This window comes from Nipponia nippon, unplaced genomic scaffold (genome assembly GCF_047370975.1).
Source record: "Nipponia nippon isolate SJK-2023a ecotype South Korea unplaced genomic scaffold, ASM4737097v1 scaffold_18, whole genome shotgun sequence".
Taxonomy (NCBI): Eukaryota; Metazoa; Chordata; class Aves; order Pelecaniformes; family Threskiornithidae; genus Nipponia; species Nipponia nippon.
In genome coordinates, this window is record NW_028262334.1 from 4,329,173 (window position 1) to 4,351,066 (window position 21,894).

Consider the following 21,894-nt stretch of genomic DNA (forward strand, 5'->3'; position numbering starts at 1 on the left):
AGCCAGGGTGCTGGCAAAATAACTGCTCCCATCCTTTGGGCTTTGGCGGTCTCCTCTGGTCTTAGTCAGGCTGGTGTCGATCTGGAATAGTCCTGCTGACGTGATTTACTGCAGAGTCAGTGAGGTTCGTTCAATTTAAGTCAGGATGCACAAGACAGAGGGACCAGTGCAGGAAACCAACATCATAAAATGGTGGAAGCTCAGATGGCTGTTGTTTGTTAAACTTGACAGTAAAGAAAAACATACTGCACCTTTGCTGATTTTTCTTTTTTTTCCTTTAGGATGTGCTGAACAAAAAGAAGAGCTTGCAGATGTTCCCTGTAAAAGCACTGAGCTGAATGGCAACTGTGACAGTATTTTTTTACCCTGCATGATTGCCAGGGCTGCGCTACAGCAGGGAGAGACGATGCAGGAGTGGGGAGCTGAGCTGTGCTTGAGCAGGAGCTCTGCAGCCTGAGAGCTGAATCGGATGCTGAAAGCAAGAGAGGAGGAAGAGGGACTCGCTCATTAGGGCTCACCGATACTTTTGAGACAGGCTTTTGTGCCTGAACCACTCTGCCATGCACTAATGAGAAGTTTCTCTGAAGGCAAAGAAAACAACGCTGCACGGCAGGAAACGGAGCACGGAGATGGGTGGGGAGCTAGACAGCGACGGCAGTACTGTGCTGCTGCAAAATGGGCCAGCGTGGATGGAGTTTGGAGGTGCGATGACTCCTGGGTGGGGCATTGGCAGTTGCCAGGTGTAAGAGGGAGCCTCTATCCCAGCCATTCGGCTGAAACAGCAACTTTCCAGGTTGGCCTGGAGGCTGTAGCAAGTGGGTTCATGTGTTCCAAGTCAGACCTTTTGCCAATTAACCAACAGTTTGGAAAACATTTATTAGAACCCCTTTGGTGCTTCTGCACACATCTCCCTGGCACAAAGGAGCACCATTTGGGCAAGGGGTAATGGTTTTAAACTAAAGGCGGGTAGATTTAGACTAAACACAAGGAAAAAATTTTTCACGATGAGGCTCGCGAAACACTGGAGCGGGTTGCCCAGAGAGGTGGTAGATATCCCATCTTTGGAAACATTCAAGGCCAGGCTGGATGGGGCTCTGAGCAACCTGATCTGGTTGACGATGTCCCTGCCAATTGCAGGGGGTTGGACTAGATGGCCTTTAAAGGTCCCTTCCATCCCAGAGCATTCTGTGATTGATTCTGTAGTGATTTAACATGGCTCTAGGGCTCCAGACCGCTGGTGCCCAGCAGCCTGTACTGTCCCACAAGAGATGCTTGCAGCCTCCATTCCTTCTGCCCAGCAGATACGGCACCACCAGCCCCCCAGGGCTGCCAGTGGGGGAGGCACTGGCAGCCGCTTTGGAGCGGGATCTGAGGAAAGACTTGAAGAGTTGTGCGTGCCAGGAGTGCTCCGTATTTGCACCTGTCCACGTGGAAAGATTGTTTCTCAGCTGAAATCCATATTGTGGCCCCTTCCTTTATACTCCATTCTCCTTAGTCTTTGCAGATGATTTCAAGAAACACAGTTTTCCACTTTCTAATAAGCAATTTAAATGCTAAAGGGCAGCTCCTCTGTTGAAGGCAACTGAAGCCAAGGGAGCTGTGACAGTTTATGCCAGCTGAAGCTTTGCCTTTAAGTAAATGTTTTAAACTTTCCACTAAGGAGACTAAAATAAGCCATAGCATGAAACATTAAGAGCAAAGAATGAACTCTGGAAACCAGAGGGATTTGGGAAATGAAATGAGATCCATCTTGCTGGCACATTTTTCCCCCCTGTCTGTTTTTGGAATTTAAAAAATTCCCCCAGATTTGTCTTTTACAGACCGGCCTTTTGTTCAGCGACCAGCACTGAGCAGCCCCCCGTTTCACAGAGAGCAGGTGAGCTTTGGCAAGCCAACCTGCAAAATACAGAGCTGGAAACTATTAATATCTTTTACTGCTGGAGTACGGCAGGGCTTGGCACAGGTGCTATTTGTTCTCTTTAACAGGCTTTTCAGCTATGCAACTTGCAACCAAATACTAGACGAACAAGAAGATTTCTAGTTCGTGAGCAAGTTGTGATCAACCCGACTCTTCTCCAGAACGCCGTGATGCTTGCCATGACCAAGTAGGTTTTACGTGGGGAGTTACAGCATGGGTTTGACCGCGTGGCTGCGCTAGGTATGTCTATACGACTGAGGGGGAGGCAGCCTGGTTCTGCTCATCGGACTCCAGACAGGCTCAGGAAACCTGGGCTCTGACTCCTGGCTGTGGTATTGACTTTCGAGGGGACCTCAGCATGTCACTTAAAGCCCAGTTCTCCAGTTGGCTTGCAACTTACATTTTCCACTGACTTTAAATGGAGCAGGGAATCTTTGTTGCCTATGAAAACTGAGCCTCCAAACACTTCGGTTCTCCCCATGTTTAAAACAAGGAGGAGAGTATTTTGAGATCAGTGGATAAGAACACCTGCGAGCGCTAATACCCACGTACCCTGCCAAGATACTGGGAGATTAAGCAAATATTTTGAAGGGATGTAAGATCTTATGAGGCAGGTATGGGGCTGTTTAGTATGTCCAGGATATAGTTTTCTCCCTCCTTTTATTTTTTTTCCACAAATGGGGGAACTTGGGCAGAGAGAGAGGGACTAAGACACATGTCCTTTTTTGTTTTGGTTTCAGCCATGCTGATTTGCTTTGTGAAAACTAAACCAAGAGCACTTGCACTACCCCTTACTGAGACTCTGGGGAGGGACTCTGAACTGAAGACAAAGAGCCCATCTAACGGTGCCCTAAGATTTGGCCTGAATATCACCACAGAAGAGAGAGCTGGAAAAGCAAATAATTTTGGGAATGCTTTGTCTGGCTGCATAGGCTCTAAACGGCGTGTCATGGAGTTGGTAAGCGTTCAGAAAAGATGTGTCCTGTAGTGGGAGACTCCATCCACTCAGTTTGGGGTAGCTCATTTTAAGGAAGATAATAGACTAACTGGAGTGTGTGCAAAGAGAATAAAATGAATGATAAAGAGGTTTTGAAAACATGACCTGTAAGGAAAGGTGGAAGGAAGTGAATTTGTTTAGCCTAGAAGCGAGAAGAATGAGGGGAACGTGACAATGATTTTCCAATATTTGCAAAAGGGATAGCAACTGTTCTCCAGAACCTTGGGAAGGGCAAGAAGAAATCAGCTTAATTTATAGCAAGAAAATTTTAGACAGAACTGTAGGAAAAGCCAAGTAAATAGAAAACCCTGGGATGGGCTACCTAGGGAAATGGGAAATGTCCATCATGGGAAATTTTTACAGACAGACTGTAGCAATTCAGTTGTAAACTCAGGTACTTTACAAATCAAACAACGGTGTTTGCAGATGCAAAATTACTAGACTGCGTTGAGTGTGGGCAGTCCGTCGCTTACACAAAACTGTTTTGAAAGTCACCCAGGTGTGACAGCACTGAATACCAGTTGATTCATTCAAAAGTAAACAAATATAACTGGCACGGGGGTAACAAACAGCATTCCTGTCTCCAAAATTGCTTTCAGACCTCATCTCTAAAGGATAACGCATTCCTTAAAAATCACTAATGACAAAGGAAATTACAAAGAAAGGTGCCTATGGTACTGACCTCAACAGTAGAGTGTTACAGCACCTGGAAGGCTTTCAAAGCTAGCAGACCACAGTATAAATAATCTAATATATTGTCTGACTTGGGTAACTCAGCCTTAAGAGGATGCACCTTTTTCTTTATCTCTGTCTATTCTCCCTCTCACCTTCTGTGCCTGAAGAGTAAAAATAGCAACTTTATATACATTTTTACACTCCTAATCACTGGCTCAAGTCGCTGCTCTCACAGCCCTGTCTCCTTGCAGCATGGGAAATGGATCCTGCTGCACTGCACGATGGAGAAGGTTCAAGTGTGTCACCTCGTGTCCCCAGCCGCTCCTCTGCTAGGCACATCCTCCACCCGGGCTGAACGTGGAAACGGTAGAATGGCAGAAATGCAGCTTGTAGATGGCGCACAGCCAGTGAACGTGTCTGCAGACACCCGGATGTTGTGGGCAGTGGAGGCTATTCACTTACCAGCCCATGCAGAAATCTGCAGACATCTCCTAACAAACACCCTGGTCCTAACTCCTCCTTTCGCAACACCTGATCTCTTACTAAATGTAAGACACCCTTGCCCAAACAGCTGAGCCTTGAATCTTGCGAGTGCTGTTGGCGCAGTTTTGAAATGAGAAGAGGATTTGCTGGAAGTTCTTCTCTGATCCTGTCCAAAGGCAAGTTCCAGTCTCCTGATGGGAAGACGCAGCAGCACCTGGAGAAGACTGCAGGTTGCTGATAATATTTGGGTGAAAACCCACACCCAGTTATATTATTCCTCCCTTACTAGTCCTCCAAAATTTCCTCCTCCAGGGCTGTTTTCTGAACAGCACCTGCAGAAATTCCGCTAGAAGATGGTAGCATAGGCCAAAGAATGAGTCAAAAACACCTACTCATTTTAAGGAATTAAGTAGTCCGAAAGGATTGGATGCTCTTAAGATGAGAGCTGGTCGTGTGACACTGCTGCATAACAAACCTTTTGATATCTCTAGACAAGAATAATGATGATAATTCCAATTGTGTAGACACAGCCTTGCTCTCTTCTCGAAGCAAGGGCAAGGTCTGTGCGCAGCCAGCTTCTCTGTGGGAGCAGAGATCTGTTCTACGCTGACGTGAATTAGGATATTCGCAGGATGGGGTTCACAGTTGCATGATAGCAACACAGCAGTACGGGGCTGGGGGAATTCGATGCAAGCACTACTCTGCTTAATTCACTGGAGATTGCCTGGCTGTACTTGCCTGCTGGCTAGAAGTGCTCTCGTGTCTGGGCCTCGCAGGGACGCCCTGCGTTAGTTCCTCTTCCACTTTTCACTTTTTTTTAAATTTTTGCCTAGGAAACCTCTTGTTAGGCAGGACTGAACGTCCTTGAAAGCACCAGTTATAACAAACAACCAGGGGCAGATCTCAGGCGAACACTGCACGAGTCAGAGGTCACAGCTGGAAGTGGTTTTAGGGGAAATTCAAAATTACTGTCAAAAGCAGTTCTCTCTCATTTTAATTGTAATTGGTTAATCTCATTTTATTTGCCTTGCGGCTATGGCTGTGAAGCTTAGGAAACTCTCGGGGCCCCTGCTCTGCTCTCAGTTACCCTGGGAGCAATTCTGAAGACTTCAGCAAAGTTGCTTTGGATTTATCCCTTGTGCCACGGAGACCAGAGGCCGTTGCTCAGAGAAGCCCTCACCGAGGGAGGGGATGAATGTGGCAGATGGCTGTTCCTTTTTCAGAAATGAAGACGGACAAACGGTATTAGCCGATTTAACCTTCCTTATGGCCCCGCTGCTGAGAGATGCCAATGGCCAGTGCCGAGAGCTAAGGGACAGGTTGGTTTTGTGCATATCACTCCCTTCATCCTTCCTGCGCCTGGAGGAGGGGAGGGATGGGGAGCTACAGCTGGTACAGCTGTTCTGGGAAGGGGTGAATATGGCGCCAGGATAGCATCAGGTGAGGATATACCCCATGTATTTGGGAAACAGAAAGTCAGTGGGAGCAGTCTGCTCCTGTAAACATGTAATGCACCATGCACAGAGCTACTAGCGAATTCTCCACTAAGAGGTTAAACCTATCTCTGCGCTATGCCCGCAACACGAGGGCAGTGTTTGTCCAGTGGTATCTCATGAAATTGCAGAGTGTGCAGTCAACAAGCCACTGAGGATGAGCCCAGCAAGGCACTGCCGCAAAACCGGGTGATGCGTTAACAATCTGTGCTGTGCCTGGTAAGGGCTGGCGAAGACCTGATCGAACATGTCAAGCAGCTTGTCTGTGGCCCCTGCCTCCCCACCCTCTCCTCGGCACACGTGTGCAGTTGCATGGAATTTGCTGCTTTGACTTGCAGGCAAGTCAAAAAGCTGCCGAACAGCGATCACATCTAACACCACTCATCATCACCATCAATTGTTCTCCAAACGAAACAGGCCATGTCGCCAAGGAAAATGCTTAGGATGATATTTTTCCACTGGACATGCATCCAAAATAAATACAGGAAAATCTCCTTCTCCAAGCACTTCTCCTGATTACTTTTCATTTGAATCATTAGTAAACCCGAGATATGCACACAATAGCACAAGGCTGATGAAAGCCCTCTTCAACGTAGTGCCCCATGTTTTTTTCAGAGATTAATCCTCTTTGTTACTCTCAGCCTATGAGAAAAACATCCTTCCAGCCTATCCAAAGCCAAGACGATATGCACATTTTCACATATGCATCCCTTGCTAGATGGATGCTTTTCGCAGCCGGTAATTTCAGCCTTGAAGAATGCTCTGATGGGAGCTTGCCATGGTTTGTATAATCGCGCACTTACTGGTACGCCTCTGTCTGCCCTAACATGCCAGTTCTGATGAGACCCTGTTGCTGCAGCTTTGGGATTTTGCTTCAAGGTAACACCACGCTCCACCCTTGTGACTAAATCCCATCCCATACAGAAACCCAAGTTTTCTGCCTTGTGTACAATGAGTAGAAGGAAATTATTCCCTCTCTAGGGGGTGGGAAGGAGCCCCATATCTCTGAGGACTGAGAATAATCCCACATCTCCATGGATGACTACCTGGGCCTGTGAAGATCTGAGATCTGCAACCGGGGCAGAAGCAAAGGGAGAGGAGAGCTCAGAACAACAGCCATGGTTTTCCCTCACTGACCCAGCCTGGGAGCTGCTGCTCTTAGCACCTATCCCGTCACTGTATTCCTTAGTGTTGCTTCAGGAAGGGTCTTCCAGGCTCGCGGAGTAAGACGTGCTCTTCAAGGCCGGAGCTTAGTTTTGCCAGGATTTGAATCCAAACCACACACAGCCTGTTAGCTTCAGTGGGTCCCACCCAAATGGCCCAGGTTCACTTAAACCTCAACCCAAGACCCGGCCCAGGCTCTACAAACAAGAGCTTCTCTCTTTTTCTCATTGCCCGAATCCCTGCCCGCAGCGGATGTCCTGGAGAACCTGGCTTGCAGTTTGAGACCATAATGAAACTTATGAAACGTTCACTCAACTCCAGTAACCCAGAGATGGCAAAGGCAAATTACAGGCCTCTAGTTCCTGGCTTTTCTGTGCTGGCATTTCTTTTGAATGTGCTAAACGCTGTGGACAAGAAATGTTCTGGTTTGCCAGAAAGCAGGCTTCCAGCCAATTGCTTCTACTTGGTGGATTTTCTAATAAATCAGTACCCATCTCTGTACTTGTCCCCATTTCAGTGTGACAAGAGAAATCACAAGAACTGGATGGACTGAGCTATGGTGCAAGCAGGTGGGACTCCAAGGATTTCACCAGGCTCCCTCCCAGACCTGGCATACCAGACACCAGGCTGGTTACTTATTTCTATGCAAAGTACTGGGCAGCCCAGGGCCCCTTCTGGAGGTAACTGCACTTAAATGGAAGCCATTTCTTTCAGTCTACCCTGACCTGGGCGTGCAGGAGAGCCCCACTGCTTTTTGCAGTTAGGGTGGGAGTGTTTAGATGTGAAACATGCCAGAAGCTGAAGCTAGAACTCTACTGCTGCTTAAAGAATCAGTATTTCTTGCATCTCCGGTCTTAATTCTTAATGTAATTCACTTTTCCCTGCCTTGGATTGCTTCCTTTGCAAGAACATTTGCCTTATTCCTAACAGTCCCTCTCTCTAGCTGTGAAAGCAGCCTACGGGTCGGGGCCCTCCCTCAGCTCGCTGCTATGCTCATCACTGGGATCCTCCCTGCAAGCGGCTTGCAGCTGCTGGCCTGGCAGGGACGTGTGCTGCAGTGTCACGGCCCCGACAGCACTGGGGAGGTACCAAACCAGAGCCCTGCACCAAAGGGGCCGTGCCGTCCTCAGCTGCTCTGTGTGTGCTGGAAGTGCCCGGAGCAAACGGGGCTCTATCCCCTGTGAAGGCAGAGTCACAATCGCTGCCTGAAAAGAAAAGCCCTTTCTTCTGGCCATCTGGATGCCTGTCCTGATGAGCAGGCCCTCAGCAACAAGAAGCCTGGGAGAGCTCTGCTTCACGCAGCAAGTCTGGCTCAGGAGCGCAGCAAGCCTCTGCCCCTGCTCACCCTGACCAGCAAAAGCTTTGGAGATCTCTGCCCTCACTCACTCCTCCTCCTCCTGTTTTCTCCTGTGGTTATATAGTGTAAACTCTCCCCCTAGATGAACGTCCCCCTGTATGGCGGCCTCTGAGCCACCAGCGACATCCATCCCTGATTTTCCTCAACCACACGGGCAAGGTGGTGGTGCTCCCCAGAGCTGCAGGCCTACAGGCCTTCAGGGAAGACACTGTGTCTGGCATGGTGCGACCTGTCCCTCCTGCTCTGCTGGTGCCAGCCTGCAGCGTAAGCCAGTGCTCCCAGTCAGGCGATGCTGTGGCAGCCCCTTGGCCAGCCCAGCAATGCCTTGGGTGAGCAGGAGGCCTCGGGGTCCATGGTACAAGATGACAGGGACCTGGTGGAGAACCAAGATGCTTTCAGAGAAAATCCACCCGTCAGCAAACCTCCCACTCCTAAGACTTTCTTCTGTGCAAATATCTGACATTTAGTAGCATAGCCTGAATTTTGGGCAAGTTCTGTTCCCCCCCCTCCTCGCTCCACAGCTCACTGCTGACATTTTAAGAGCCGTGATCCTGATCTCACATGATAAGCTAAATCCAAACCTCCTGAGGCTGCAGCCCAAAGAGCAAACAGCTCTGTCTTTCACCACTTGGAAACTGGGGCTCTGAAAGCAGCCTTCTGGGTTCACAAGAGCTGTGCTGAACTATGCAACAGCTACAGCACAACCAAGAGTCTTCCCATAACTAGCAGCCACCAGCCGGAATGAACACATTGTTCAGACTGCCGTCTCACAAGCAGGGCTTACAGTGATGGATTATGTTTCCGTAAAAAGCTGAGGGAGGAGGTAGCAACCGTGACAGTGACTGTGGTTGGTAGGAACTGGTCATAGCTGCAAAGCAGGGGATGGAGGGAGGAGGGGGCTGGAGCTGCATTGTACCGCTTCGTTAGGGCTGACACCCCTACGAACCGGAGCTTTGGAAGAAATTCGACTTTGTGTGTTCTCCCCCTTCCCACCCTCAACCCACCGCATTTCTCACAGAACAAAAATCCTGTCTTTTGCCCAGCTCTGCTGCTGGAGCACTAATCCTTCGGCTGTGGTGGTGGATTAAGTCTCAGGCCCTGAGAAAGCTCTTCCAAGGCACAGTGAAGATTCTGTTTGTCGGGGTCTAACCCATGTTCAGCTCACAGCTGCCATGGCTGTGAAATTGTGCTTTTTCTTTTCTTTTTTTTTTTAAGCAGCCCATATGAAGCAAGGAAAGCAGGGCTGTTCCGAGAGACTATTCCTAATGGTCTGAAAATAAATCCAATATTTTTCTTGGCTTGTACAGGAAAATGGTTACCTTGATTGAAACTTGGTTCTAACACACATTTCAGACAGTAACGAAGACTGCAGATATGAGATTTGTATAGGCTCTGTTATACAAACCTTCATAGAGGGTTTTTTCGCTTCTTCTTTCCCTTCTCTACCCAAACCTCTGCCTGGCATAGCTAAGGACCTCCAGTAGCTTGTTGGGAAAAGGAGCTTTATGTCAGGTGCTAATGTTGTGAGCCACCTTTTATTCTTTGCCATACTGACAAAAGGTTAATGAAGCAGAGCTGGCATTTCATCAAGGCCAGCACTGAAAATTAGGGACAGAGCTGCCATTAAAAATAACCAGATGCATGTGCTTCTATCCCTGACACACCGGTCTTGAAATATCTCCCTCTTGGGCTGTACAGCTTCCAAGGAATAGCAGGAAATTGCAATTGTTACACTGGCCAGAGAATGGATTTAATTTGTACTGTTTTATCCTCCCTGTTGGAAACTATCCTCTCTTTTCTTCCACGCCAGCTAAAAAGAAAAGAAAAAAGAAAAAAATCCAACAAACCCAACACATTTCTCTATAAAGCCTTCCATGCAGTTGGAGCACAGCCTACCATAAAGCATGCATGCTTCCTCTATCAAAGGTATGGGTTGCTTGCCTTCTGCAGGGTTTCTTGCAACACATCCACATAGGTCATGCCACATGCAAATTTACAGCAGTTTAAGTAAAGTTAGTTTGAAAGCCACTGCTTGGTTAGTTCAACTGGTATACAACGCTGATGCTAGGGGTGTAGGTATGTATTTGCTATGGAAAGGGCTGTTTCTGGGATGAGAAAGAGCTGGTTAAAGGGGTTGAGTGCATGCTCTCTGGCCATGACAGGGCAAAGCCAGATGATTGCAGTTAAACAGACTGGAAGATGGGAATTAAACTGACTTTTTGGATACAGAGGAGGAAAGAAGCTGCAGTACAAGTAACACGTCAAACTGCCCAGCAGCGATTGTCCAAGCAGAGGCTCAGGAGCCCTAGCTGGTTTAGATTAGTTCAGCAGGCATCGGTTTCTTACTAAGGCTATCACATTGCGTAAGCTAAGTGAAGGAGCTGGGCAAGTAACAAGCATGTACACAATGGTGATGTTGCTTCAGCTGAAGGGCAATTACTTATTGAGCAACCATAATTCAATTGCATTTGATCACATGTCTGTACAGGAGAGAGGTCTGGATTCATCTAAGTCACCTGTTTTCCTTACTTAGGTACAACTCTAGGCTATGCAGGTGGAACCAGCCTTCGGAAAGACAGGTTGCTGCTCTGGACAGATGACAAAGAGCTGAAGCTTTATCAGGGCTGAGCAGCAACAGACATATTTTTAAGGAGGAATTTTGTACTTTTGTGACATCACAGTGGGAATATATTTGGCCCTGTTAAGACTGGAAAGATGATTGCAGTGATTGAGTTACAGAGGCCTAATGAATTACTGCATGTCAGCTGAGCTGTGGTAACTGACTCTGCCTGTTGGACACACAAAGTACAATGCGTTAGCTCAAGGCTAATTTCAAGCACAGTGAGGCACAATGTGGTTACCCAGAGCAGAAGCTGGCCTGAACCCATAGGCTAAAACCCCTTTGCTTTTGGAAAAGTACCTAGTCGTGTTAATTGGCTCTGGCAGGGTGGCTTTAACAGCTTACCTGGCTCCAGAGCACAGTGATCCCCAAGCTCACATGAGGACTGAGGGTGGTTCCTAACTCAGAGACGTGTGGTCCTGTTCCAGCCAAGCTCTGAACCCGTATCGACAGCACAGTCCCTAGATCTGCACCAGAAGCGGTTTATTACTGACTCAGGAGGGAAGAATCGTAAGAATGCAGGGAATCATTAACAGCGCAAACCTGGGAGGTCTAAAGGAGGTCAGCGAGGATGACAGCAGCTCTGCAGCGAGGCCATGGGAAAGCACTGGAGCTGCTCTGCTCCAGTGCTCCAACCCCGAGGTGATCTGACTGGAAGCAGATTAAAGAAGGCTGGCAAGGCATGGTGAATCACTCCTGTTGGGAGCCGTTCCCTCTTTCAGCAGTGACTGTAGCCAAGAGCTGAAGTGACTCATGATAGCAGCATTGGCTGATGGTGGGAGACAGACAGAGGATGGCACAGCCCTAATCAATGCCTGTCATGGGGCCAGGCCACATCAGGTCCGACAGCACCCCCAGGGCAGAAGAACTGCAGGCAGCAGCATTCTTGCTGAGGCTGCCATTGCCAACGTTGTTGGTTCATTACTTAAAAAGTCTTTCTGGCTACCTCTTCTGCCTCCTAAAGCTTTATTTTTTCTTCCCTAGAGAGGAATAGGAGCTTCAAGAAAACCTGCCTCTCCAGCTGCCTTCAGCCCTACCCCGTCAATGCGGAGTGTTCAAAGAAGGAGGATGTGGAAGGGAGAGGGGAGCAGAGAGCAGGAGTGAGAAAGTGAAGCAAAGGAGGGAGCAGGACTTACAGGGGAGGGAGCAATCTGGCAGGGGGCAGGCTGCTACATTGGGGTCTGCGGCACTGTCACTCAGCGCTGAAATCAGGCAGTGATGAAGAAGTGAGAGGAAGGGTGGGAAGAGAGGCGAGCAGAAGTCCGGCAGCAGGGATGAGCAGGGAGATGGCTGTGGCTATGAAGCAATTAAGCCCGATCAGGCAATCAAGCCTGATTAAGCTGTGCCCGAGCTCCCCCTCCTCCTAGTGCCACGCATACAGGCTGTGGCTTACAGTTTAGAGGACCCCCGCAAGGGGATGCAAGCACAGATGGGGGCTCTGACTCCTATTTGTGTGATCTCTCCTGTGGGGCTCCTGGCTTGACACGGCCTGCAAAAATGCTCAGAAATCCTGGGCGCCTTTATAATGGTCTGGACAAAATTTTCAGCAAGTAAAAAAGGCCCAGGAAAACCTGGTTGCATGGTAGCTCCACAAAAAGAACAGTTAATCCTGGGCTTTGCTACCCGTCACAGTGCGTTACACTCCCCTGCAGCTGACCCCCAGCGTGGAGCAGAGCCACTTTCCCCAGCAGCGGGACTGCAGTCGACAGATCTGCGTTTCTGTTCAAGAAGGCTCTTACCAAGACATCAGACAAGTGGGGAGCTCTGGGAGGTGGGGCGGAGAGAAGGCAACTGTCAAACCCTTTTATAGCAGGTCCCACAGGAATTTGTTTTCCTCCTATTTTTAAGTTGAAAAGGATCAAGTTTCACTGCAGGAAATAGTTCTTCTCCTCCTCCCTCCCACCAACCTTTCTTTTTTCTACAGCACATTGGAAGACCAGCCTGCTGTCTGCCTCAGGTTTCCAAGAATCAGGCAGTCAAACTGGAACCAAAGTGCTTGTTATCTGCAGCCAGGAAGCAAAGGGAGAGAGGCTGGAGAAGAGATGCTCCTGTCTGCAAATGCTCAAAAGTTTAGGGTGTATGTATTGGTGAGATACACCCTTCCCCATCCCTTTTGATCAGGTTGAGATTGTAACTGGGGTCTCAGAAGAGGTTTCTGTGAAGCCCCTAGAGACAGGACATTCATATCCATGGAAGCTGCCCTGCCTTCTTCCCTAGCAGAGCAATGTCACAGAAAGATCTCAAGGAGGGAGTGCAATGACCTGCCCTCAAGGAATCTCTTCTGCATTATATCACTTGCAGAGCAGCATGTTTGCAACAGCACTCAAATACAGGCCTAACTTTGCGTTCCTGTTAGAAACAAATAAATTCAATCAGTGCAATGCTCTTAAAACCTCCACAGATTCCTGCACATCGATAAATCTGCACCTTGTTGCAGATGCAAAAGGACAGTCAGCAGCCATGCACCGGTGCTCTGGGCACTTAAGCCATCAGACTCAAACCTGCAGTTCAGTTCCCAGCCTATCACCTAGGATTTAGAGCAGGGGTCTGGCTAATGAACAACAGCCTGTTGGACACTTAGCTACAATACACTACCTTTTGATCCTCAGAATTCACAGCCCAACGATTTCTCACCCCCTCCTTCCCCATTCTGCTGATACTGATCAATTTTGTTCACCAGGCACAAACCCGTCCTTCTTGCACTGGGCTCGAGGCAAGGCACAACTCATTTCTCCCATTCCCCTCGCAGTGACAGCGGAGACAATGCTTCTTTTGTCGGTGCTTCTACATGCCTGGTGGAAAACCTATCGGAGACTAGCACAGTTATATTAATAATCTCCTGTTTATTATTCCTCCTGGCATGGGATTTGCCATTACCTCTCTAGCACAGGCAGTGTTTTCCATTCATCTTTTCTCAGCCAGGTGTTTGCTCATTTGCAGCAGGGGACTTCAAAAGAGACAAAGCTACAACTGATGGGAAACAGAAGGCCAGGCTGCTGCCAAAACGGATTTTCCTGAGGGATATTGATAGTCTTAGAAATCATTATTACAATGTCTTTCAACAGTGGTTCTATACACCAGTTAAAAAAAGCTTTGCCTTTGCTTTCATTGGACATGTCTTTCTGATGACCTTTGTTGGGCACCTGTTAGTCAGACACTTTTCAGGTTCACATCCTTCCAATGCAACCAGTCTTGGTTAAATAACTCCTTCCCACTCCACTGAAGCCAAAGGCACAGGTCTTCTGGAGTGTGCAGGAGGGCTGTCATTGGAGTAGGACAACCCCCTCAAATCTCAGGGCCCGACGCTGCGTTTCTGGCCTACGGAGTGATGCCAGCGTGGTTTCAAGTATATTCAAGCATGGGGTTAAAGTGCAATAGCTCCTTCTTAGCAGCTCTGTGCGCAAAGAGTTCCTTGTCTAGTAAGAGTGCCCAAAGACAGGGAGACATACTTGGGAATGACTTTGCACAGATCAAAGCACATCTGTGCTCAGAGGTGTCCATCAGCAGGTGGTAGTGCTATCGAGTATACAGGCTGAAGCAAGCGCCTCTTGATAAACCTGCAACACGGAACTGCAGAGCAAAGTCCATCAGAGACTCATCTGCAGAGCCCTGTTTCAAGAAAATTTAAGTAGATATCTGCTCTCATTACTTCTATTAGAAGAGCACAGAATAACTAAGTACACGCATTTCCTAGGCATCAGAGATGTAAGGCTTAAGTTAGGTAAATTTATTGTAACCAAGCTCAGATAACTTTCTGCACATCTGCCTTCTGTGATTAGAAAGACTGAATACCTGAGCACATACATGATTCAAAGTATGAATTCACTTTGCCTGTGTCTGTATCCTTTGTACATTGGCTTACCCTAGAAGGGTCCTACATTTCAGTCAGTGTAAGGAGTCACAAGCCTTTAGTTTCCAGGGGCCTTTATCTTCTTATCTCCAGTCCCACTACCTTCTGGCTCTGTGAGTTAGCGAGGATGGACCCAGAGTTAACATTTAAGCAGAATATGAAAGGGCTTACCAAATCTAACCAAGTTCTTGGTTTTTGCTCTGGTGTAGAGCTTCAAAAATACCCTGTCCTTTCATGTTACACACTGTTCCGGCACACATGGCCACCTCCCTAGAGCTGGGTGTATTTCATGGACATAAAACTTCAATGGGGGTGAATCTTTCTGTTTTCATTAAGTCAAATCTCACAATGAGAGTTGCAGCAGTAAAGTTGCTGATGCGGCCAGCCTTCTGCAGAATACTTTGGACTAGAAGACTTCTTGGGACCATCTGCTATTATTAGAGCCACAGTACTTCCACTTTTCAGTTACAGGAGGGCAAGTGGGATGCTTTGATGTAAAGTTTATAGGGTGGAAACGTGGAGTCCTGAAAACTGAGAAAGACACACAGGACAAACTAAGGAGATCAGATTTGAGTTTGCAGAACAAACTCAACTGGTAGAGGGAAGATGTGGATTAGAGCAGACACAGAGCGAGAGTCCAGCTGGGGAACAGACCACAGCTATCTTGGAGGAAAAAGAGAACTTTTCCAGCCCTCCCTTCCCAGCCCTTTCACTGCAAAGCCTCACAGATTTTGAACTAGAACTGCCCTCTTCCTCCTCCTCCTCCACTCCCACATGGACTGGCTGTCTGGGACATGATCTCAGCTCTGCTCAGGTCCCACTAGGTTCTCTCTGCCCGCAGCTCCCAGGCTCTGGTAACAGATATCTCTGAGGCAGAAGATCAACCCACCACGCTGTGGTTATTTCAGTTCCTTCCCTTTTGCCTTCAGGAGCCAGCAGGGGCTCCTGGAAACAGATCACCCAGCCTAGCTGGGGTCCTCACCAGGGAAAGGCCAAAGTCATCGCTGTTCAGACACTACATGTCCTGGACTCTCGTTAGTAGAACGATATTGCTGCCTCGATCACAGGGATCCATTCTGGTAATCCCACACACAATCAAGAGCTGCTTGGCAAGATTCACATCCCATGAGAACAAGAAGAGTTCCTTCCCCACTCCTTGTGCCCTCCAAAAAAGCTGGAAAGGAGCTGCAGTCAAGCCCTTCGTATTTCACTTAGGTCACTCTTTGCTCTGCCTTCCAAAGGAATGGGTGCAGAGCCCGGGCTGTTGGTACAGCCCAGCAAGACAGGGGCTACCCCCGCTTCAGTGGGCCAGGAAAGCCATGCACGTATGGAGAGAGGCCCTGGGAAGAAAGTGAAGAACTCTGAAAGTTAGAGAAAGGAAAGGAGGGGAAATGCTGCTGCTGGCTAAGTGTCTGCATTCAGAAGTTATTACTTTGTAAATACAGCTCCTGCTCCTACTATGTTTTTGCCCCTTGGCATCACAGAGGAGCTATAAATATAGCTACTGATTATGCCAAAGTCTGGGGAAGGTGCTACAGCCTGCCTTAAAATGTGGGCTGGCACCCCTGATGTGCAGAACAAGAATGTGCTGTTCCTCTACACAGGTCTTAACATTTCCAGCCAGACAGAGGGAACGAATGCCCACAGACCATTTTATCATCAAGAGAGACTAGCAGGACCTCATCTACATGCCTACAGCCCCAGAATGTCTTTCCATGAACATTTCCAGCATGGAAACCGCAAAAGAACATTTTCATCCTTGCAACACCACTGCGGCAAAAGACTCCGTCCCGAGGAGGGACGTCCAGGTTTGACTCGCAGCAGTGTCCAACACTGAGCACAGTTTGTTTTACTTCTGGGTGCAGGAGAAGGTAGGCAGCGAGGGGCTAGATCCTCCAGTTCAACCTTCAGAGCATCTACACAGTTCAGTGTTGCTCGAATCAAATGCCAGCCCTGCGGGGGGAATGGGGACCCCAAGAGATTTATATAGGCACTTCGGAGCAATTCAGAAGTTTACCACTAGGCAGCTCATGGGTAAGAACATACCTGTAAATACCATGGGCAGAAAAATGGGCTTCTGTGTGTATGTGCGTGTGTGCAGTAGGTTCATACTGATAATGCTGTCTGGATTTGCAACTGTCTAGACAATGGGAAAATTAGCATCATGAAACTGGATAGTTTTGTGAGATGCCCAGCCAAATATCTGGGAAATATTTTTGTAATGGTTCTCCTCAGAGGGAGATACGAGCCTGAGCCGTCCATTAGAGATGCAGCTCTTTTGTCTTGCATTCCGGTGAGGGATAGAGGGTTTTACTGAGCCTGCCGGGCCTCATCTGCCATGCTTTTCAGCCAGATGCCGGGTGCTAGTGTGGAGGAAAATAAGCCCACAGCACAAGCATGGCAAATGAGCTTTCCGTAGCTGGAGCTGCTGCTTTTCTGGCACGGAAAAGGAATTTCATCCTAGGAACTAGAGGCTAGGACCGCATGAACAGTGGTTTACCTCTGGAGACAAACAACTAGAGGCCAGTGTCTCCCCAGCCTGTTTTACAGCCTACAGTAAAGTCCAAAGGATTTCTAGGCTGCAGGGTTTAACTACAGCTCTCTATGGGGTAAAAGGTCACAGAGAGCAAACGAGACTCATTCTGAGCCTGTTGCCTGGAGCCCTGGGAGCACAAGGCTTAGAGAGGATCTCGCCTCCTCTCACCCGGGACAAGAAGATGCAGCACCCAGGATTGTGCTTATGGCTGAGTCTGGGAAATGCTTTGTCTCCATGGCCTCTGAGAAAGTCCCTCCTCAGAGCTGTAAGGCCAAGTTCTACCACGGTGGTACTTGCTCCCATAACAACCCTAGAAGCACTGGTCCAGCTGAGCAGAGCTGGTGCCAGTGGGAAGACAGAGGGAGGCAGGACCTGCCTTTCCTCAGATGGCAGGTAAATAAGGTTCTTGTAGCATCTCCATCCTGTGAGGAAACTGGAACAAGCTCAGACCTCAGTGGTCCTTGGAGTCCCTACACAAAGGTCACAAGCCTGCTGCAGCTGAGCCCTTCTCAGAAAGGCACCGATGTCCACACGGAGAGAACGCCAGATCCAGACTCAGAGGCACGCTTCCCCTGACTGGGGTTTTGTTTTAGTTTTGCTGGTACCTTTTTTTTTAAAAAAAAAAAAAACAAAACAGCAACAACACCACACCCCCCACCCCCACATGAACCAAAACACCAAAACCCACTTTGTACTACTCTTGGAGCTAGTGACCAGCTGCAAAGATCAAGTTGAGTCTAAGTTCTAGTTTCGGCCCAAAAAAAGCTTTCTCTATAGTTCTGCACCCCAGCAAACACAATGTTTATAGGATGCTGACATCTAAATACAAGAAGATTGAAAGGAACAATATACAATTGATGGGAAAAAAAAAAAAAAAGCAGCTTCAAAGCACATGCTCTGTTAATGACTCAGGACAATACATCAGCACCTTCCATTGCTTCTCTGAAAGGCTTCAAGAAAGGCAGGGAGACCAGACAACAGGCACCTCATCTTTTTAAAGCAAAGATATTATCTTCCCCTGGAAGGAAAGAGCTGTCAATTCATCTAAGGACAGCAAAGTTTAAGTAGCAGCTCAATATTATTGGTGATTGTCGGCCAGGGAACCTTTGGCTTGGTTTAACTTGTGGGAAGCCTTGAAAAACTGCTCTGAGCTTTCAGTGGATGTGTTAGAGAAATAAATAGAATAATATTTGCAAGCCTGGCGTAGATTCCAGGAAAATGTGGTGCTCAGACTGGGGGCTTCTCCCCACAAACAGCAGTGGAGGCTTTCTTTCACAGTGTCAACAATGCCAACCAAGGCTCTGGATGCAAAACACAGAAGGACTTCTAATGCAGAAGCTGAAGTTGCCATGGGTCACTTTTTCATCTGTGAAAATGTGTGATGTTTCTGGATACTATTCAGCAACAGTTGAGCGAGTCCTCTGGACCAAGACTCTGTTGTGGCATGGGGTTTTCAAAACAACAGACCTGGCTAATCCAAAGGAGGAGATGTCCAGTGAGGGATAATTTGCTGTGGGAGGTGGTTCTGGTAACACAGCCAGAGACACGCTGATGCTAACAGGAAAGTCCCAGAAGCACCAGTGCTTGCTTGGATATGGGCAGCCTGGCTGACTAGGGCTTGAAGCTGATGCACTTCTACAGAGCACTCACAGGAGGAAACTTAAAAGAGAAGCCAGAGCAGAGGATGGAGCTAGCAACCTTTTCTGTGCTGAGGAGAAGAGACCTGTGGCATGGGGACACTGCTGATCCACAGGCAAAGAGCAACGCCTTCAAAATACAGTGCAGCATGCAGGAGATAACTGACACGTGCTGTGTTTTCAACCAGGTCTCCATGTGCCCGACAGGTATATGGCGAGAACCAGATGAGACACTGGGGACAGAAACAGGTCTCCCTCTCTGGCAGGGCACAGCTAAGGCACTCAAAAAAGCTGAAAGAGACAGGTCGTGGGGTGTGCTGAACACGAGAACCTTCTTTCACTGATCCCACCATGACTTCTGGCAGTCTGGAAGGTAGAAATCAGTACCTGCTTAAGAGAGTTTATTACAGTTATGCTGGCCTAGCTGAACTTGTTCTGACTCTCAGAGACAGCAGAGGCATAGGATAGAGAATATTGTGTCCTTTGAATAGCTGTCATGAAAACTGTATTCCAGATCACTCTTCTGAAGCCAGCAGAAAAAGACTGACTATCATGAAACCTGTCATCAAGGGGCTCAAAATGGGTGCACTGAGCTGGTCCATTCTAAGGAGATGGTGAATATTTGGGGTGTGTGCTTAAATGCCTCAAAATCAATAGCTACTTTGAGGAAAAAGTTCTTGGCTCCTTGCTCAGCTCTGATTTTTTATGAGGTGCCCCCAGTACAGTAACACACGTGATGCAGAGCAGCACCATAAGAAACACAACCTTGATGCAGAAGCTAGGCCAGAAGTAAAACAGGTAAATACAATCTAGTGCTGAATTGGTTTGCAATATTTGGGGTTAGCTCAACGGTCCCAAAGCATTATACATTTTATTTGTGTTTTCTTGACAGAAAAATAAAAAAGTTGCTACAACAACAAAGAGTCCCAGGGAAAAGGAAGACAAAGATTAGCCTTATATACTCAGGATTTTAAACAGGAGGGCAATTTTGCTCTGGAGATGAGTGCAGAAGCAGTTCAGAGAAATAAAAGCCTGTGTCCTCCCATTTTATGTCAGAGGAAGATAGTAATTAATACCCTTCAGATACTATTGAAAGAATTTCCTACCTATGACAAAACGATCGCACCAGAAAGTTAACATTTTTGTGCTGCAGATTCTGTTGTTGTTTGACTTTTCTGAGCTATTTCCTTGCTCCCATCCATCACAACACTGTCTGGATAACTTCCCCCCCCCCCCCCCCAGTTTTTGTAGAACTAGTCTTTTGAGTTTTGTGAAGTTGATCTTGGCTCATGGCACACACCCCACATCTGTTTTCCTAGGCCTTACCATTTGACTCCGAATGATTGCATTTTAACTTCATCCCCCCGCTGCTACCGTCAAGTTTAAAAACAAAACTAAACACTCCCACCACCAGCAAGGCGTACCTGATGTCTGGGAAGGCACACGTACCCTCACCTCCTGGTACTGAGTAGTGAAAGGTTACTGTAAGAATGTTGACTGCTTATTTGTTATTCTTTAAGACGATATGGTGTGAACTGACAGCATAAGTTAAATACAATTATTCTGTATAAGTGAATTTTCAAAGCTCTCCTTTTGGTTCTTATCCAAGATCATTTGAAAGCCTGTCATTAAAGATAGGCACGCACACAGACCAGTGGGATGTGACATATTCTTGAACTGGTCATGTTGGTTTTGCTACCTTTTGAAATCAAGGCCTGAACAACTGCCCATCCCTGTTCTTGGGCAAACTGCCACAGACTTCCAGGAGAGCCTGACTTCAGACTCAAGACCTCATTACTGCATGTCCCAAAGTGGCCAGTGACTTGGCAAAACCATCCCCAGACCCTGCAAGAGACACCAAACTTTCAGGTGGAAGGTACTTGCTGAAAAGTTTAGTCTCTCAAGATTCAAGATTTCCCAAATGGAAACTTTTAAAACTATTAACCCTCTTTGAAAGCATAAGCTCTTAACTTCTTAGCACCTTGCTGAATTTCAGTTAGGGCAATTGGAAGGGAAAAATGCAGAGTTCAGTAAGGCAACATCTATATTAGAGATAGGATATGCTCAAGCAACAGCACGTCTATTGGGCATGTGGTCAGAAAAGCTCTGCAGATTCATGACCTTCAGTTAAATTTGGCTAGATATATCTGGGCTGGATATGCTTTCTACCATTCTGCATCTGGTAAGACAGTTAATAAATTCTTCTTTCAGCATCGTCTTTCCTGTGGTATTTTGCTCATTCTAATTCTGCTACTAGGCAGAACTCAGAAATGCAGGAATGTGAAAGTTAGAGGGGAGGGTTTTGTCCCAAGTGCAAAGCACTAAATCTGGACTCCAGTACACATTTCCTTGGCTGTGGGAGTCAAAGCCCAGAGACCAACAGAAAAGATGAAGGCCATGGGTTAAAGGCAACTCCGTGCCAGGGTAACCCCCTTTCTCTGGCCCAACTCCGAGCATTGCAGAGTTCTGACCATCTCCGCTTGGTTAACCCAAGAGCAGGATGGCTACAGAGCTGAAATGGTGACACACATCAAAAAAGAAAAAATAAAAAAGAGGAAGTGAAGGGAAATTTTAAATGCCGCTAGTTGGTAATTATTCTGAAGAATGAACAATGAGGGAAATAGCTTTCACAGGGGCGAACCACTATGATTTGAAAAAAAGGTAAAGTTTTTAAACTCTTACACAGAGTAAACCTCTCTGGTTGCAATTAGGAAACATTAGCTCAGTCAGGCATGGAGAGTGCTTCCTTGCCAATGTCCGAGTCTTGTTTTGTCTCTGATAATTCCACATTCTGCTTTTAAAAGACAACTCATGTTTGATGTTAGGGTGTCAGTATATAAGTCTAAATGCTGACCTGGCATATTCTGACACTTTAAAAAAAAGAGAACAGATTTTTTTTTTACTGGCAGATTTATTAAAGGTGATAATTCTTGGGCTTGGGCTGCACACTTTAAGCCACGTGACTTTTGCCATCGTACTTCATAGAGATGCACCCAGAATGCTACGCTGGAAACAAAGTTTGAAAGCTGGACTAGGAGCAAGGGTCCATCTTTCTTGCTTTTGTCCTTGCGCTCCTCAGGGCTGCTGGGCTTGCTCCGAGTTCCCCAGCCCATTGCAAGGTGTAATGATAGTGTAAGGAACTGTATTAGTTCCTTATAGCTCCT

The 21,894-nt window shown here is 47.4% G+C and overlaps 1 protein-coding gene across 2 annotated transcripts in view; it reads right to left on the minus strand.

Moving 5' to 3' along the window:
- The window catches only part of LOC148056069 (uncharacterized), a 54,395-nt gene that overhangs the window by 18,533 nt on the left and 13,968 nt on the right, over window positions 1-21,894 (minus strand). The window contains exon 1 of one of the 2 annotated variants that reach the window (XR_015704015.1): window positions 11,053-11,159. The exons of the other annotated variant lie outside the window; for it this stretch is intronic. The gene's annotated coding sequence lies outside the window, so the exon portion shown is untranslated. Of the gene's footprint in view, window positions 1-11,052; window positions 11,160-21,894 lie in introns of those variants that run through there. 2 annotated transcript variants of the gene reach the window in all.